General features: G+C 41.4%; 1 long non-coding RNA gene across 1 annotated transcript in view; it reads left to right on the plus strand.

The window, feature by feature from the left end:
- The window catches only part of LOC114068030, a 16,994-nt gene extending 12,749 nt beyond the window's left edge, over positions 1-4,245 (plus strand). The window contains exon 3 of the long non-coding RNA XR_003573505.1: positions 4,236-4,245. This is a non-coding gene — a long non-coding RNA (uncharacterized LOC114068030). The remainder of the gene's footprint in view (positions 1-4,235) is intronic.
- The last annotated feature ends 954 nt before the right edge of the window (positions 4,246-5,199 follow it).

Raw genomic sequence — 5,199 nt, forward strand, 5'->3', positions numbered from 1 at the left:
GCCAGGTCACAGACCCCTTCTTTCAGGAAAGGGTTAAAAGCTGTAGATCTGCAGGAGATAAAAGCCTTTTCCTGCACAATGTGAAGGACAGAGTAGGTCAGGGTCACATTTCAAATGCATCCTCGTGCTTACTGTTTCCTAAAACAGCTGCTTCCAAAAAGCACCTGTTTGTGCTCCTTCCCCCATAACACAGAATGAATTCTTGAAATACATCTCTCAGGAGCGTGGGGAGGCCCAAGGAAAGATTATTGCCTCTTTTTCCTCTGTTTTTTTCCCCCTGGTTACCATGTGAAAAATGTACAGGAATCACTGTGGGCTAACCCTGCTGGAGGAAGGCATGAGGAAGACTCAAGGCATATGCATTTTAAGCATCTTTGGACACCCTTTTTGGGATGCTTCATCCTCCCCCTGCACTGCTTGTGATACCGTGGGAGAGGAGAAAAAAGCTAAAGGTGAAACAGAAGAAAGCAGGGCTAAGGGTTGGATTCAGTGATCCTTGGGGGTCCCTTCCAACTCAGCATGTTCTGTGGTTCTGTGAAAGCAGATTCAGCAGCAGAAATTTTCATTGTTGGTGTATTATCTAGTGCTGCTTACTGGTTATTTCTTCAGGTTTTTGTCTTCCCTTTGTTTGTTTTTCTACATTTGTTTTTTTTTTTTTTTTTCCAAACCAGAATTAGGTATTCTGCCAGCTAGCAGAGAAGACAAGACTAATGCATCATCTACAACCTGGTAGCTGACCTCCATCTTATAAGTAAGAAAAGAATATCCATTTAATTTACTCTGGTGGTGTGGTGAGGGGCTCTGGCTGCAGTGCAAAGCAGCCTGAGCAGTCTGAGAAAATTAGTTGAATGCTTCAGCTGACATTTGTTAGTGACTCTAGGTCACTGAGATATTCAAATGAAAACTCAGTGACTTGAAGTGTGATAAATAAAAATAGAGGTTTTTTCATTGACTGAATTCTAACTTCACTATGCTTTGATTTAGGCTTGGAATAGTTATGGTACAAAAAAAGTGGATGCAAAGGCAAAACTGCAGATTTTTTCTAACTTGCTTTGCAACCCGAAATATTTTCACTGTCACATGAAACAAGGCAAGGGGATGTGATGGCCTTGCAACATTTCCGTGACACTAGCAAAGATATTTTCTCACAAGTGAAGGTCCTCTGACAGAAGTCATATACAAATATCGATGTAGATACAAGTGTAACGATAATAAAAGTAGCGGTCAGGACTACACTGTTCCGGTAGAACTGTGGGAAGACATTTTTGGTGATGACAAATGAATCCCATCTGTCCTTTTGAATAGGGCTGGAGAACAGTCTGAGCTGATGCAATTTATCTGGTTGCATCATCAGAGAAGGGTGTTGGAATATGCTGCACCTGTCTGTGTGAACTGCAGTTGAGTTCCCTGTATCCCGGTTTCCACAGAGGGAAAATGTCTTTCAGCCTTACCCTGATGAAGATTGTTTCGTGGGTGTAAATAAAAAAAACTCCATGAAATTAAAAAATGTAAAATGTGTGGTCCTATTACTCACAGTGTGTGGATAATGACCTGAATGAGGTTACATCAGCTCTGAGATCTGCTGTGCCTGGTTTGTGAATTTTTTTTTTGTCAGGGCTTTATGTTTTGGGACAGCTTTTCCTATTAGGGTACTGTATTTCAAGTAGTCAATTGAGTGTCATGCAGTGAATCCCTTTTGGTTTTAGGTTTGCATTTTTATTTACTTGCTTTCCTTTCTATTTATTTCTGTTTTGTTTTTTATCAGAAAAGAAAATACTTGACCTCTTTTCTTACCTTAATCAAAAGTCAGTTTTGATACTAAAATTGTAAAGGAGGGGGAGCAGATTTTTATGACATTTCATGAATATTTGGCCTGAAACTCGGATAGCAATGGCAAGACCAAAATCCAGTTTTAATAAATTTTCAATACATTTTAAGCATGTCCTTTATCCTGTCATCTGATATTGCAGTTGTCTCCAGTGAGCAGAAGCACGTCACGCCATGGTTTAAATAATGTACTGCCCTATCCCCTGCTTCATGTCTTTTTTGTTCATGGACAAGATCTCTGAAACACTTAGTGCTAGTTTAGGCTTTCAAAGGCACTCTAGGATTTTTAGTACCACTGTACCTTAGGAAACAAAATCTTACCTGACTCATGGAACTGACAGAAAAAAAAAGACCCCTTAGGTAGTCTGGGTTTTCTCACAGTGAATGCAGTATTGTCTTCTGCTTCTGAAGAAGATTTTTCTTTCGTTATTACAACTGCCAAATAAAAATGCCCCTAAGCCTGCCTTTCTGAGATTATTCTGTAAATTCATGCAATTTACAATCAGGACTTTTTCTCATACTGAGCCCATTTTTTTCCCCCATTCCAACTGCACACCTTTGTGATGCCACGTTTTACTTTTCCTTTTGAGAAAACATAAATCCACCCATTTATTCCCTGTTCACACTTCCCTTATCCTTTTCCCGAGTCTGATGAAACAGCAGAATTTTGAGGTATCATTTTGGTCCTGATTTCATCCTGATAACTCCCTCACCCTCTCTTAGGACCTGTGGCTCAATTCAAGCCAGACAGACACTTGTTTTGCGCAAGTCGTGTTCTCTGATTTCGAAACTGAGTCGAGCCCAGGTCTTAATTAGCGGTGACATATTCCCTGAACTCCGGGTTGGGAAGAGAAGATAAACAACTCCAGGTCGGTAAGCAGAAGATAAACAGCAGTGGCAGCGTTCTTGGCCGGGAATCATGCCCTCCATGCCTGTGCTTGATATGCAGACTTTAGTCCCTAAGCTGCTTATGCTCATGTCCATCTGCTGAGATGGCAAAGTGCCTCGTCGCAAGTTGTTTGGACTCCCGCCTTGAGCACGGAGGTGCCAGGCAACGATCGGCGGCCTGCATGACAATGCAAGCGTCACTTCTCCGGGAAGAACAGCTCCTTTGAGCAGTTAGCGTCTCTCAGGCTGCTACCGCGGGCCTCTTGGAGCATCCTCACACCTGTTGACAGGGACGTGCCAAGGAAAGGCTCCCCAAGCCGCGGGACTGGAGGGCGGCCGAGCGGTGCAGTGGCGTTTTTGGCTGCCAAGGAGACAGGTGGCGCTGCCGCAGGGGTGTGAAAACTCATCAGTGCTTCTCGGGGCGTCAGAAAAAAAGATCTCAGCAGGCCAGAACTGCCTGGGAGGCACGTCCGACACTGCCGGTTCAGCGGCCCCAAGTAGCAACCGAAACAGAGTAGCAGGAGCAGAACCTGTGTGACAGCTTCCCTCGTAGAGCGGGTAATTAAATCAAGGGGGTTTAATTGGATGGCTTTGTGCTACCCTCTTCAAAGAAAACGGGAGGTTCTGGCCTTGTCCTTCCCACTGACCAGACACCTGTGAAATGGGCTATAAAGGCAAAGGTACAGTAGGAGAAGGAGATAAAATTCATGTTTTGGAGGCATAATTGGGTAACCCTATGGAGTGGTGGGACTCAGTATAGCAGTACTAAACCACTTTGCTGGCAGGAAAAAACAAGAGCAAGGAGGAAATTCTGAATATTGCTCTGTGCAAATGCAACAGAGGGGGAAGCACTGAAAGGCAAATCTATTCTCAGTATCTGTTTCATCCCAGGAGCCCTGAACTGCCCCTCAGATTAGAGTCCAGTAGCTGCATGACAGCAGGAGCAATTCTGTCAGCTGGGGTTACTAAACCTATTTCTCTTTCATCTTGAGATGTTTTTAGATCACCACAAGCCACTTGTTTTGGAAAGGAGTCCAGAAGCAGCTTGTAAGCCATTCTGCCAGCCTCATGCTATCCAAGGGTCGAATCTACAAATAAAGAGCTAGGTTGTTTTTTTGTTTGTTTTTTTTTTCTTAAAACAGTTTTTGGGAAATGAAGTTTCAATGACTTTATAAGCAGTGTCCCAGTTATCTTATGTCAAATATGAAAAAGTTTAATATATATAGATAATATATAAAAATTATTTATGTATTTTATATATAAATATATATATATTTACATATATTATATGTAAAAATTTAAGTTAAAAATTACTTTCTGTTTAACTGAAAATTAATGTTTCCCTTTATTTTTAAACTGCATTGCAAAACATTTTAAATTGAGCCGATTTTGGCCATGCTAATAACTTTTAGAATTTTAGCAGTCTAGAAAGTTCATGAAATACTAATCTGAGGGAGAGTCTTGAAAGAACATTTCATTTTTATTTTTCTTATACAGCAGAGAAGCACAATCAGTTGTAGCTGTACTCCTCAGCATTAGCCTTGGGGTAATTTGAAATCTCCGAGTTGCTGGAGTGGACAAAAGGACTTGTGAAAGCCCCTGTGTGTTTCCAGAGAGGTACAATGAGCTGAAGGGCTGTTACCAGCCTGCTCTGGGTTACACGCAGCTGTCACTGCCTGTGTCAGCTCCCATTGCAATCAGTGGGAATTCTGCCATCAAGTTCATTAGAAGCAAGATTTACCCTAAGCACCAGCTGATATTTTGTGTACACCATCAGGGTCATTCTGTTTTCTGCCATTCCGAGTGTCAGATTAAGGAGCTGTGGCAGAGTCTGGTGAACAAAGGCCGTTGGTTCCTTATTATGGGAAAGTTTTGGGTTTGAGACAGGTAATAGCTTTTGCTATTTATACTGTACAGCTGAGCTCAGAAACTGGTCTCTTGTGTGCAGACTCATGATGAATGCCAGAGCCTGGCTCTTTGACACCTGCAGTTAGCATCATAAATGGCCAAAAAAAAAAAAAAATCCTATGAACATGTAGATAACGTAATTTAAACACAGATTGGACTTTGTGTGAACCTTTCCCATCTAATTGGAAAGAAATACAAAATGAGCTTCATAACAAAAGAATATTGAGTACCAAGTAAATAAGCCACTGCATGTCTTCTGCATGCTGTCCAAAAGACTCTGGGCTGATATTTCAGCATCATGTCACAGTTTCATTGACTGCAGAACTAGCTTATGTATTCATCAGGAAGCATCTTAGTGTGGAATTGTTCTGGCTGGAAAGTAGGATTTACTCTACTCACTGCACAGTTTTACAATATGTTAATCTACAATTATTTGGGTATAACAATGTGAATAATCACAGCTCTACAGTAAAATGCTATCTAGCAGCTTTATTTTGCCCTTGGAGCTATATGTGTAAATCTTACTGGTAGAAATATAGTTTCTTTTTATAGACCCAGGGATAAAGTTTGGTTAAT

Source organism: Empidonax traillii, unplaced genomic scaffold (assembly GCF_003031625.1).
Source record: "Empidonax traillii isolate 1590-97213 ecotype Southwest subspecies unplaced genomic scaffold, ASM303162v1 scaffold996:size228895, whole genome shotgun sequence".
Classification (NCBI taxonomy): Eukaryota; Metazoa; Chordata; class Aves; order Passeriformes; family Tyrannidae; genus Empidonax; species Empidonax traillii.